The sequence below is a fragment of the Bidens hawaiensis genome, unplaced genomic scaffold (genome assembly GCF_021521415.1).
Source record: "Bidens hawaiensis isolate Kalapana, Puna unplaced genomic scaffold, B.hawaiensis_p1.1 tig00008077_1, whole genome shotgun sequence".
NCBI classification, from domain to species: Eukaryota; Viridiplantae; Streptophyta; class Magnoliopsida; order Asterales; family Asteraceae; genus Bidens; species Bidens hawaiensis.
Window position 1 is genome coordinate 642,281 of NW_027491570.1, and position 14,178 is coordinate 656,458.

The 14,178-nt window shown below is 37.4% G+C and overlaps 2 pseudogenes across 2 annotated transcripts; one reads left to right on the forward strand and one right to left on the reverse strand.

Annotated features, from left to right (window-relative positions):
• The first annotated feature begins 1,477 nt into the window (after positions 1-1,477).
• Positions 1,478-4,221, forward strand: LOC143636867 (protein NODULATION SIGNALING PATHWAY 2-like; annotated as a pseudogene). The gene is made up of 2 exons (XR_013154328.1): positions 1,478-1,943; positions 3,446-4,221. The product of XR_013154328.1 is annotated as a protein NODULATION SIGNALING PATHWAY 2-like (transcript).
• A 656-nt stretch (positions 4,222-4,877) lies between these two features.
• Positions 4,878-13,544, reverse strand: LOC143636877 (DNA-directed RNA polymerases IV and V subunit 2-like; annotated as a pseudogene). Its single transcript, XR_013154330.1, has 8 exons — positions 13,504-13,544; positions 12,303-12,787; positions 11,465-11,677; positions 10,505-11,388; positions 8,322-8,613; positions 6,492-7,445; positions 6,147-6,418; positions 4,878-5,379 (listed from the first exon to the last, which is right to left on the reverse strand). The product of XR_013154330.1 is annotated as a DNA-directed RNA polymerases IV and V subunit 2-like (transcript).
• Positions 13,545-14,178: the final 634 nt, after the last annotated feature.

Here is a 14,178-nt window from a genome sequence, read left to right on the forward strand (position 1 = left end):
ATAAATGAATAATGTAAAACAACCACGTAAGGAGATAAAAGCTTGTGTGCGTGTGTGTGTATATATATATTTGAAACGGAAAATATAAAACAACCTCCATAGCACGGGGGATAAAACCTAGTATAATTATAAACCAACTCTAACAAGTTTGCCAATTTTTAGTTTTGTTAAGTTTTAATCTTTTACATTTCGGTCCATGGAGCTTTAGTTTAGTTCTTGAGTTTTGCCACATTACTTTCAAACATTTACCTTCTAGGCCTCGGTGTTTTGCTACCTGATTCACAAATTTGTCTTTTGACGCCTAAACTCTGATAATTAAATTCTTTCAACTTTTGTCATAATATTTTATATTTTTAGGCTTACAACTTTGGTCGTAAAATTGTTTTACATTTACAATAAAACTTAGACTTTAAACTTTGGTTACAAAATCTTTATTATAATGAGTCGAACCGATACCGACCGATTTCTTGTTACGCCCACGCTTCAACGCACGACAACTTTTAAACATGTAATGCGTTTGTTCCGCTGAAATACACGTGTACACATACTTGTTCTATATAAATATACTAAAGGCTCATTTATAAGATGCATTGATAAGTGTGCGTTCGGACAAATGTATGCCAGATTACTCTAGAAAGAGTAATATTTATACACTTAGAAAACGTGACAAGGTTACGATTTTATATAATGTATAAGCTGCTTCTTTATGACCAATTGACCACCACACCTGTTCATTTAAAAACTAAAGATTCTTCCAAGGGGCATTACTGTAAACTTGTATTAAGGGAACCGTTACTAATATCGCTTCCATTGATGGGCTTCATCATTAGCAATTGTTTATTTGTGGGTGACTTATTTGATTCAACAACTTATGTTAAAGATATACAAAACCCTGTATGTAATTTTATTTTGGACTTCGATTAATCATTCAAAAATATACAGTATCGTCTTTCGAAAAACATGGTGTCACTTAAATATCAGATACAATATTGACACGTACTTTACTTTTTACATGTTCACATGTCACTGATACTATAATATAACACCAACCAACCGTTAATTGTTAAACGTTTCTACTTCATATATCTTTTTGCAAAGATGTCCAAAAGTGAAGTATTTAAGAGTCCAGATATATACTCAAGAGAAATCAATAACCAAGATATATTGTACGTATATTAATATAAAAAGTGTGACTCGGTTTAAAGATATATGAATAATTGTTCAAACGTGAATGGAGACTGAATTAATGATAAAATAGAAACAAACGTATTGCAAGTGTCCGTCTTAGTGAGTAATAATATTTTTATAAGCTTTAGGTAACAATGTTATGATTTAATATATTATAACTTGTTTTCTCCAAGTATTTCAAATTGACTCTCTATAAAAAGCATAACCAACTGCAGACACAATCTCAATTCTAATACTTTCCACCTCCAAAGCTAATAATAATAATAATAATAATAATAATAATAATAATAATAATAATAGCCTAAAAATGGCAATGGTTTTTAACCACCACCACCTGCCGGAGCTTGATCTATCCCATTGCAGCCCCACCACCACCGACAGCACCACCACCGGAGAAGACGACCATTACCACCACTTGGGTGACTGGTCTCCGGTGGTGGACTGATCCCCAAGAAAACTTTCATAACCTTTTAGACTTGGAAATGAACGAAGACGAGGACGATAAGACCGAGCATAAGAATCTTGATTCACCACCCTTTAAGAATGACTTAAAAGGGTTGAGATTGGTCCACTTATTGATGGCTGCAGCAGAAGCCATGGACAATAGTAACAGACCGACGTGGTGGCGGCATTCCAGATCTTACAAGACATGTCGCCTTATGTGAAGTTCGGGCATTTTACTGCGAATCAAGCCATCATTGAAGCGGTGGCAAATGAACGACGGGTTCACATAATCGATTACGATATTATGGAAGGTATATTAGCCTAACCGAGTTTATTATTTAATTAATACTTGAGGGAAAAAGATACGATTAGTAAAAATAAAAAGGAAAAATAATACGTGTAGTAGTATTTTTTATTATTTGTCGTTTTAAGTTTATTTGTTAGTTAATTATTTTAACTGTGGTTAAAATATTGTATAAAAATGAAAATGTCATGATTAAGAGTATGCCTAATAGGACGTTGTTGCCACCTCGGCCGGTTTTAAGATTCATTACTGATTGGTGGGTTTTGAACAAAGCTGGTTTTGAAGCTTCATTCATTGGAAGAATGGCAATATGGTGGGGTCGATGACATGACACTTTGGCAGGAGGGTGGGCCCGGGGGTTGGCTTAGTAATTAGTATATATATAAAGAAACTATTTTGGTTGTAAAATTATAAAATTTAAAAATATTTTGAAAACAAAGAGACTATTTCCATATTTTAAATTTAATACAATAATTTATAACTTTCGAACTCTCCCCTCTTAAGGGGGGACGGGGCGGTGCGTGATAAGCCACCCATCACGCGTGATGGGTAATTGAAAACCACCGCCGGTCCTTTCTTCAAGCGTGATGGGTATGGTTGCATGATGCTCATCACGCAAGTGATGGGTTTGAGTGATGGAACTCTCTCTATATATATATATATACACATATATATACACCCCAAATACACTCCTCTCACTCATACAAAAACCTATATGTATATATATATATATATGTATGTATATATACCAAAACCTATCACACCACACCACCCCTACCAAATTCTATCAAAATGTGATGGATTTGAGGTTGGTGACGTGACATATTTTGATTGGGTGGGATGTGTGATGAGATTTCCACCAACCCTCCCCCCTAAACAACTACAAATACAATCATCATTCTCAATAACTTCACATCATATTTGAATATTTTTTATTAAATACAAAAATTTGTACTTCATAATAAATGTAAAATTTGATGATGATATTTTAATATTTTCTTTTGTTTTCTTATTTTTTTTATATATATTTTTAGGTTCTTAGGCTGAGGGGTGTGGGGCTTCAACGGGGGCGCTAGAGCCCCTCCGCTCGCGCCCCCAGGCGCTAACACCACACCACCGGGGCGCTAACCGGGGCGCTAGCACGGAAAAACATGCAGGCGCAAGCTGGTTAGCGGGAGAAGAGAGAGAAAAGCACGGGATTTGATGGTTTTTTGACCGTTGGGAGCCGACCAAACCCAAAAAAAAAAATATTTTTCCTATATAATTATACCCCATTAAAGCCCCCATTAAAGCCCCCCATACCAAGGCCAGGGGCTCCAACGGGGGCTCCAACACCCCCCTTATCCAGTTTCTCTCTCTGCCACACGTCATAATATTATTGGTTGGAGCCCCCACTGGAGCCCCCATTAGAGCCCCCCACACCCCTCAGCCTTATTGAGTAGGTTTCAGCGTTTTTAAACATATGAATGTTTTTTTCTAAATCTGACGTTTTTATATGTTTTTTTTTAGGTATTCAATGGGCATCACTAATGCAAGCTTTAATATCCCGGAAAGATGGATCACCACCTCCCTACCTCCGCATCACCGCCCTATCAAGACCAGGAAGCGGTAAGAAATCCATCTCCACCGTCCAAGAAACCGCGCGTCGTTTAACTTCTTTCGCGGCTTCAATCAACCAGCCATTCTCCTTCCACCAATGCAAACTAGACCATGCAGAGGAAACCTTCAAGCCATCATCCTTAAAGCTAGTACGAGGAGAAGCCATCATCATTAACTGCATGCTACATCTCCCACACTTCAACTACCGACCACCAACTTCTGTAGCCTCGTTCCTCACCGGGGCCAAGAGTCTAAACCCCAAACTAGTGACGGTTGTCGAAGAAGAAGGTCGAAAAGTTGAAGGCGGGTACGTGGGCCGGTTCATGGACACGTTGCACCATTACTCGGCGGTTTATGACTCGTTAGAGGCTGGGTTTCCAATGCAAGGGCGGGCTAGGGCATTGGTGGAACGGGTGTTCATGGGTCCACGAATTGTGGGGTCGGTGGCTCGGGTGTATCGGGAAGAGGGTGAAGGTGAAGGTGGTTCGTGGGGTGATTGGTTGATGACTGAACCGGGGTTCGAACCGGTTAATATAAGCTTTGCTAATCAGTGTCAGGCAAAGTTGTTGGGGTTGTTTAATGATGGGTTTAGAGCAGAGGAGTGTGGGAGTAATAAGATTGTTTTAGGATGGAAATCTCGTAGGTTGCTTTCTGCTTCAGTTTGGACATGTTCTCAATTAGATTGATTTTAGTATCTTTACCAAGTTATCCTTTTCATTATTTGTTGTTTATTTTCAAATTTTCTTGTGGTGGATTGCATTTGCATTTGTATATATCTCTGTCATGCTTTATAAAATATATATAGCATATTTTCACCTAAGATAAAGAAAGGGTTAACAACTTAATAGGGGGAATATACACTTACACGTAGCCGACTGTCTAACCATCTTAGCTGACTGTCTTTTTACACGTGTATTGATTTGATTAGCTCATGGACCCCAATGAACCTTTATAAGGTTTTTTGTCAGGCTAAATGCTAGGCTAGCTACCTAAGCCGGTTAATCCTATTTGTCTTCTCATGAGTGGCTCTAACTATCAAATATGTTTCGGAAACGACGGATAATCTAAGTATATTTTGTTGGGTTATCCTTTTCAAAACCAGAAGGCCAAGTTAATTTTCTTACTTGAACACACACACACACACAGGAATCAACAAAAAAAGATGCATAATAACTAAAACTACAAGTTCTGCACAACCTAGATCAACGTACAACTACAACTGCATGGAGTACAAGTCAGCGAAACCGTTTTTACCAAAAGAAGAGTTGTTCCTATTTCACATGATTGATGATCGATTCTACCAAAGGCTAAATAAATTAGCCTACCATATGCGAGATCATATTTAGCATAGTTCAGTATCAAACTTGAGAGATATCCCCATACTAAACAGCTCTTGAGACAATAACTTTGCACCATAAGGGACACTAACCTTCACAACATGCTCCGCCGAGTCACAGATCCGACAGTAGGGCCCACGAACCTTATGCCCACCTGGGACCGACCTCCTAATGACACTAGCCATTCTCTTACACCTTCTGCATACATGCATCTCCGAGCTGTCACTGAGTGTGAAAAGGCGCTCGTGAAGGTTAGCCGAGGCTCCATGGGCTATGAGACAGTCCCGCTCCATCTCGCCAAACTTGATCCCACCGAACCGTTTACGGTCTGCCACTGGTTGTCGGGTCAGAGGGTGCACGGGGCCCGTGTTTCTAAACTTCACTTTGTCTTCCGACATGTGGACCAGCCTCTGGTAGAATGTGGGTCCCATGAATACAAGAGATTTCACCATATCTCCGATTCGCCCATCATACAGCCTCTCGTTTCCCCATCTCGAAAACCCGGCCCTAACAATTTAAGGAAAATAGGTCAAACAAGTCAACAGCCAGTTATTTGTATTATTAACGCGCTAGACGTGCCATCATATACAATAGCACCAAGAGTGTTTGCAGTGGGTGTACCGTACATAAGTCCGTTGAAAGAACTGTACAGACCGAAAAAACTGAGTTTAAGTTATTATAAGAAATTAATAAAATGTGTAACCCTAAATATTAGGTACAAATGTGTAATAATCAGTTAATTATTAGTTAACAAAATTTTGGGCCATTTTTTTTACCCAAAGTTTTCAAACTCGAATGGAAATACCAAACAGCTGAAACTGAACCGATGGGAATGAAACTAAAAAAAGCTGATTTTAGATAACTTAAAAGAAATTAATAACTGGTGTAACCTGAAAATTTTAGGCCCACAAGTGTAATACTCAGTTAATGATTAACTAACAAAAAAACTTAGGCCCAAATTCATTATTTTGGGCCATTTTATTGCCCAAAATTTTTAAACCCAAATGAAAAAACCTAAAAAACTGAAGCTGAACGGAACCCATTGTGAAAACCAAAACAAAATGTTTTCAAACATTCACTTTTTGGTTCGGTTTTAGCCCAAAACTGACCCATGCACACCTTTAACTTTCTATGATTATATGACAGAGTGACAGGCTGCTATCCGCATTCACTTTACAAAAGAAATACTACAAATGACAAAATTGTGAAAAAGTGCAACAAAACCAGAATCTATTTCTGAATTCAGATTTCAGAAATTAAAAGGACCACTTTACCTATGAAGCTGGTCGGTTATGGCATCAACCGAGAGGGAAGAAAACGGGGTAGCATATCTTTGTGAACCACCTAAGGCAATCCCCTTACCCAGGGCAGATTCTAAAATCTGCCCGGGAGTTTGTCTTGATGGGAATGCGTGCGGATTTATCACAATATCCGGAACTATACCTTGCACCGTAAACGGGAAATTTTCCTGAGATTCCAAATACCCCAAAACGCCCTTTTGCCCATGCATACTTGAAAACTTATCACCAAGACACGGTAACCGTACCTAAAACCAACCCCACCATTACATTATCAACTAAACAAATTTATACACACACACACACATATAACTACATTACCTGTCTCAGAGATACAACAGCAAAGTTCTTCCCTTCATCATTTGCTGATAACACGACCTTCCGAACCTTACCTCTTTCTGTATGCTTTAATTTCACGCTATGATCCGATCCCGCTTCGGTAAATTTACCGATCACAATATCACCACTCTGCAAATTGGCACCAACAAATGGGAACCCGTCATCATCGAGACTATCGACCCGTCCAATCTTACTCTGGATCTTTCCAAAGTTAACTGCATCATCGGACTTATGTATCTTCCCTAAAACTTCATTATTATTCACCTCCGCCTTGTAACTTCTAGTATGTTCCGACCGAAACATTCCACGGTCTAAACACGCGCGATTCATAACCAACGAGTCCTCTTGGTTGTACCCAAGATGAGCGTTAACCGCCACGATCGCGCATTGTCCGTTGTAGAATTCGGGTCTTGGAATCATACCCTTTTGACTTTGACCAAAAACTTGACTTTTTTCGAGACAGTCAGAAAGAACGGTTTGAAAAGGGGTCTTTGCAGGTAGGAATAATTGGTGAGCGAGGGTATCAACTCGGATATCGGGGTTTGTGGTTGAGTAACCGATTGCTTGCTGACTGTGTTTTTGGGATTGAAAAAGGACCCGTTTGGCATGATCATGATTGGCAAATGGGATAATGCCACAGCTTAGACCTAACATGAATGACATGTCTAGATCACAATGGGTGTATTTTCCAGGGGTATGATTGTCATTTTCTAGAAAGAGGTATTTGACGTCCCATGCTGTGCAGCAGTCTTCTTCCTCTTCAGGCCCGATTAGTTCAACGACTCCGTTATCTAGAAGATCTTGGAACGAGTAACCTCCGCCTTTTAGAAGCTTGAATTTGTGTAAGTTTTTGACAACCAAAAGTGGACGCAAGATCCTTCCAGCCTCACAAAATATTCTAACTTCTTTATGTTTAGCATCTCTTTTTATTTCAACCTGCAACAGTTTAGAAAAAGAGATTAGATCATAAAGTAAACCTCTAAAATTGTTATCTTACTATAAGGAAATAAAACATCACCGAGTTTGACTCATTATCCAACCCGTCCACCCACCCATTTCACTTATCGAGCTTGAACTGACTCGCAAGCCTAAAAGAGCCTATTACTTATATAACTTTTGATGAATTTGTTAACTATATATTTATATATTAATTATTATGCATAAATTATGATAAAAATAACTAAATAATATATATTAAGTTATATAAAAATTATAATTAAAATATCTTGTAAAAATAATTAAAAATGTATATATATTATATATGCATTAGAAAAACATGTGTTATGAATGGTAGCCAAACAATGTATAAGCTACCACATGTAATTTGTTTCCTTTTATCAAGTCACCCCTTATACCATAAATTATATATATGCTTTTATCCTATTTAATTTTTTGATAGTTATATTTTTCTCTAATAACTTGTGTTCGTTAACATTATTAAAAATACTAAACACGTGGTTGTGATTGATTCTTTTTCTCAAAGTTCTGATATATAGTTTTAAAAGATTAACTGTTAAATGCTGTATATCTAGTTCTATATTAGTTTATGGTCCATGGGCCTGAGTATAGGTGTATGCAGTTCCTACTTGTATATACTATATATTAAGGTTTCACCCTCCTATGTTTATTACTCAGTTCATATTCCTTCACTTTCCCAATAAATAATAATCGAGCCAAACTCGAGCTTGAAAAACTACTCACTAGCCCAGCTCGAGCTCTTGTATGTTAAAGGAGCCTAGCCTAGCTATATGTGGGCCAGTGTAAATGATATGCAATCTAAAATCATAGAAAACATAACAGAAACTAACCAACCTCATGAGGTACTTGTTTCCTACGCCGCCTGTTTCTGAACTCGGCTACAAACGAAGCAGAACTTTTACAATTCCCAACCCATTCGCCATCCACAAAAACTTTGTCCATTCCAAAAAGTGAAGTTGAGGTATCATCCACCAATTTTTCCATTCCAAAGGCTATCAGTTTATCAGAAAGGTCTTCCCGAACCGTTGTTGTAACAAGAGCAGTTGCAGCCAAGTTCTTTACCAACCCACAATTTTCACCATCAGGGGTAGAAAGGTAGCATATCTTTCCCCAGTGAGACGGGTGTCTACATTCACCAAACAAAGATTTAATGTATCACATAAGCATAAGGCAAAGAGATGCAATTTGACTTTTGAGGTCAAACTAATGTCAATTTGGATTCAGATTTTCTACCTGTAACTTTTGAAGTGAATTATAGATTATAATCTAGCAATCAGGGTCTTTGTGTTAACAGTAAAAATATATATTGTATTTGAATTTGGGAATTAGTTTGTTTTTGTTTAATATGATTAATACAAAAACAGTATATTCATATTTCATTGATCTTTCCCTGAAACTAGCCTGTGTTTCGGGAAATCGATAGCTAGCTCCATAGTTCATACACATGCGCAAAGTAGGGGTGTTCTGTTCACGGTCCGGTTTTGACGGTTTTGGGGTCAAACCGTAAGCCATCGCAAACCGAAATCGAACCGTTGAAAATTTAAACCGAACCAAACCAAACCGTTACTAACGGTTTGGTTCCGGCTTGGTTTCACGGTTTGGGATTACTATGAGTTTATAAAATCTGCATAAATTATAAAATGACATATGTAAGAAACTAAACCTGTTAATTAAAAAATGGTATATTTACATTAGTATTGTAGTTAGAATATTGGAATTAACATGCAAAAATGAAATTAATATGCAAAGGTTATATGTAGAATGGATTCTGGAAGCACACAACAAATAATTCGTTAGACTTAATGATACACGACAATGGAAACACCCACAGTATCTTATATAATACATATACTTAAATAATTGTAATATAAATTATATTAAAAAAAATATAAAATACATATTGTAAAATCTCACGGTCCGGTCCGGTTTTATACGGCCGGTTTCCGGTATAAACCGTGAACCAACCCGTTCGGTACGGTTTGAAATTTTTGAAACGGACCAATCGAAAGTTAAAGAAAAAACCGACCACGAAACCAAACCGATAACCGGTTTGGGCGGTTTCACGGTTTGAAACCAAACCGTGAACGCCCCTAGCGCAAAGTGTTAAATCAAATGTTTTTTTAACCTCCTAAGTTTTATTATACAAACAAATTATGTATTTTCTTTGTTCATAGTAAAGTTTCTTTGCGTTTATTATATTATTATTTTAATAGAAAATACTAAACTGGACAAAAATGGTATTACCCATTTGGTTTATTGGAGAATTCCTATTGAATGGTATTGGCCGATAATAATCCCCATTCATTTTATCGCCACTGGCGGTCCCAAATTGAAATTGAAATAAGTTGGCCCCCAATGGTCCCCCGTTAAAAAGAACTTAACGGCGCTATACTTTTTTCTGAATTTCAAAACTTAGTTCGAAACGGTGCTCCAAAACGACGAAACAATGTTCAATTCGGGTGTTTGAATTTCCAATTAACAAAATTCAAGTCGTTTGAATTACCGTTTCAGGCTAAATTTTACATCAATCTACTCGTGTCTTCCTTCCGATCAAAAGCCCTAAAACATTAGTTTGAAATTCGGAAAAAAAGTATAACACCTTTAAGTCCTATTTAACGGGGGACCATTGGGGGGCAACTTTTTTAAATTTGGGACCGTCAGTGGCAATAAAATGAATAGGGATTATTATCAGCCAATAGGGATTATTAAAATCCAATAAACCTTACCCATTTTGAGGTTTTTAATCTCTTAAATTCAATTTGTTCAAACAAATTAGATACCTTTTTAATAGGATAGGTTTTATAATTTTTTTTATTAGATTATTTATTTAAAAGAATTAGAAATTTGAGAAAAGAATGTTAACCCTACACATCATTTTTCTTTTTTTGACACAATCTCCCTACATGGCATCTCATATCAGAAACCATTTGCAAATAGATACAGCATTGACTTTTTAGGTCAATATTTTAAAAGGCAAAGAAATACAGTATTGACTTTTTGAGATCAAACTAACTTACGAATATCTCGCGTCTCCGGCCTTTCCGGCATACAAAACCTGCTGACGTGTCCTCATATCAGAAACCATTTGCAGAGGATTAGCCCTTCTAAGCATAGCCACAACACCAGAACTTCTCTTCATGTTTTTGTAAGAATGTGACCACGAGCCCATTGAAAAAGCCCGTGAAAGCCCATTCGTAATAATTGCAGAATCCAAATACTGCTCTATTGGATGCACGGTCCGATCCGGATAAAGATCCCGTTGCAATGACTTCACCATTTGCTTCTCAGCATGTTTAAGATGAATCTTTAACTCCCTTTCAAGCAACTCACCCGCCAATTCCAACCGTTTGTTCCTAAAATCTTCTTTATAATCAACGTTTCTTCAACCCACATAACCTTCTAGAAGACACTTCACCATATACCCAAGATACCGTGCTTTTCTACCAAACCCAATGATATTTGGAAATAAATAATTCTCAATACATTCTTTAACGCTTTCTTTAGGAGGAAACTTGCTATCTTTGAGGAGCGTTTCAACATAATTTAATGCGTTTCTTTCTTTACGAAACTCTTTACATTTTTTATCAGCTGCGTGAATTGAAGCGGTTAATATATTTACAATGTTGCCATCAGTGATGTCAGCATCAATCAGGTCAACTACTTCTTTGTCTGAAGATACCCCAAGGGCAAAAAACAGAATCCATATCGGCATATCTGTTAAGCTTAACATATATACTGCTATCATTTGGGCCCCACCTACAATATCTTCAGGTTTTGGAGTGCCTGTTAGTTTCACATAAACTCGTTTTTTCTTGTGAACAGAACGGTATGTTGCACGCCAATTTGGAGCGCCCGACACCCAAACTCTGTTAGACCCGAGCTGCTCTTGTGCAATAAAAGTCTGCAAAAGCATTTATGAAACATAAGTTTATTGTGAAGTAAATAATAATAATAGATGGAAGTGTATATATTGCTACCTTTTCGGCTCCTTTGATTATGAAATAGCCAATTTGGTCATAATCGCAGTCGTCTTTGTCGGCTCCACTCATCCAGCACGAGTCAGATTTAACCATCACGGGAATCCTTCCGATATACACTTCCCGCTCCTCATTATTTATGATTTTCTTGTCAAGAAACTTTTCTTTTCCAGTTTTAAATTTGTCACTTCTAACAAGCTCTTGAGTGTAAATCTGATATGTTATACAATTAACACATGTTCACAGATCAGATCCACAAGGACAAGCATAAGTTCATAATGCATCAGATTAAGGGTGGCAATTTCCAAACTGACACGACCACAACGCGAAAATAATCAGGTGGTTGGTTGGCTTATCGAACCCGTTTAAACAATAGGTCGTGTTAGGTCTGACATGTTTAATTATACAGGTCGTAATCGGGTTAACCTGCTTAACTCGTTTAGTAAAACAGCCAAACAGGTAGGCCCGCCAACCTGTTTGGCTACACAAATTGAACCTACTAACCTGTTCAACCCATTTTTTGCAACCCACCAATTCGATTAACACATTTACACCTTGGTTATCACCTGTCAACCTTTTTGACACGTTTAAATAAATGGGTTAAACGGGTCATGTTCAGGTTATACACTTACACGATTTTAAGTGTGTTCGGGTTAGGGTTGATGTTTTCAACACAAATAAAAATACGAGCCATGTTTGAGTTGAACAATCCAACACGCTATGACTGCATCATATTGGCTTTTATTACACCAAAAACATGAAATCAGGCACATGGCAGATGTTTAAGAACATAACTTACAACAGAAATCAACAAGAACATATGCGTATAATCTTTTACCTCTTTTGTTATATGAACTTTCATTCTGGACGAGTAAGTCATATTTTGAAGACGGGCATGTCGGGGCAAGAACTCGAGGTAATCTTTACCACTATCAGCTGTAAACTTTTCTCCGGTCCAAAACCTAGGGCGCTCGAGAGTCACCTTCCCAAATTTAACCGAAGCAAATTTCCATTGATCACCCTTCTTTGATGGATCATACCCTGGTTCAACAATTATCTCACCAATGGAGTCAAACACATTCTGAATGCCTACTTTGATGAAGTCATTGAAGGAGTTGATCTGATGACTGATAAGACCATAGTGTTTAAAAAACGACGTTGATGCCCTTTTAGTAAAGGTCTTTAAAGTCGGTTCATCAAAATCATCTTTAACCGACCGCGCATCCATCATATCATCGTCTTCTTCGTCATCGGTTAAGTCAAGATTTGTTGATTCATTTGAAGGCTTCTCCTTGTTGCTAGGTCCTGCTTCTTCCATATTATCTGAATGCAGTAGCTAAAACCAATTAATTTAAGACCAGTGATGCAAAAGACAAGAATTGAAGCATGCTAAACCCCAATAAAACACTGAGTAGGTGCGCAAACGAACCAAGCCTGAGCCTTAATTAAATAAAGCTTGTTTAGCTGTCAAGCCCGAGCTCGAGCCTTGTATGGGTAGATCGTTTAGGCTCATTGAGCCTTTGAAGTTTTAACTATTAATTTTACACTGCACAGCCGACTCAAGCTGCGCTTTGGCTCACTTAAGGTCCTACAAACGAGCTTGACCAATCTTTGACTATTTAAATATTTTTCTCAAAATAAAAATATACTTATAAAAGTTAACTAACAAATAATAAACTAAGGAGCCGAGCTCGAGCCTCGAGAAAAACGACTCATGGGGCGAGCTTGAGCTTTAAAAAAAGAGCTCGAAACGATCCTGGCTTGAGCTCGGCTCGTTGATTCCCCTAAATGGCACTTTGTAATGCATATACATTTAACACAAAACGCACGCCTTCCGATTAAGCTTCATTTTGAAGCAAGTAAGCACACGTCACATTCACCTAATTTCAAAATACAAAGCACAAAATCATCCACTCGTGGTTTAAACAAGTTCGCATGCAATTACAGTAATCGTTCCAGCAGCCCGATCATCCAAACCCTAGCAAATTACGAAATTATGTTATGTGAACCTGTTGATGAAATTTTACAGAGATTCTTACTTACAAAAGAAGTTGGAGCTGGTTGATGGAATTATATTATACAAACGGAATGGAATGGAATGGAATGATCGATCAGTGAAGTGAAGGTTGAGTGGGTTTCATGATACATGGTGAATTACTAAAACCAAAATAGTGGCATGCCAGCTGTACCAGCATAATACCACTACACTTAATACACCGGACGGATATAATAAACATGAATTATTCCATAAAATAGTAACTAATTTTAGGAGTTGTTCAAATCAGGTCATTGATAAAAATTTTTATTTCAATCAAGTATTGAACTTTCATTTTTGTTCTAATCAGGTTTTTTTTTTTAATTTTTCAATGTTTTTTCTTTGCATAATAACTCTTAAAGGTTGCGAAAATTAGTAAAAATGCGAAATATAATTTTAAAATTCCGAAAATTTGCAAAAAAAAGTTCGGAAAATTGATGTTCGGGTTAGAACGGGTCAAGGTCGGAACGGGTCAAAACGGGTTTCAGGTCAGTTTTTTTTTAACCAACAAATCAACGCGTTTTCAACACGTTACAGCTCGTTTTAATAGCAAAAGCTCGTTTAAGCGACTTTTTCAGTTCGTTTCAGCACTTAACAGCTCATTTAAGCGATTTTTCAGTTCGTTCAGCACTTAACAGTTCGTTTAAGCGATTTTTCAGTTTGTTTCAGCATTTAACAG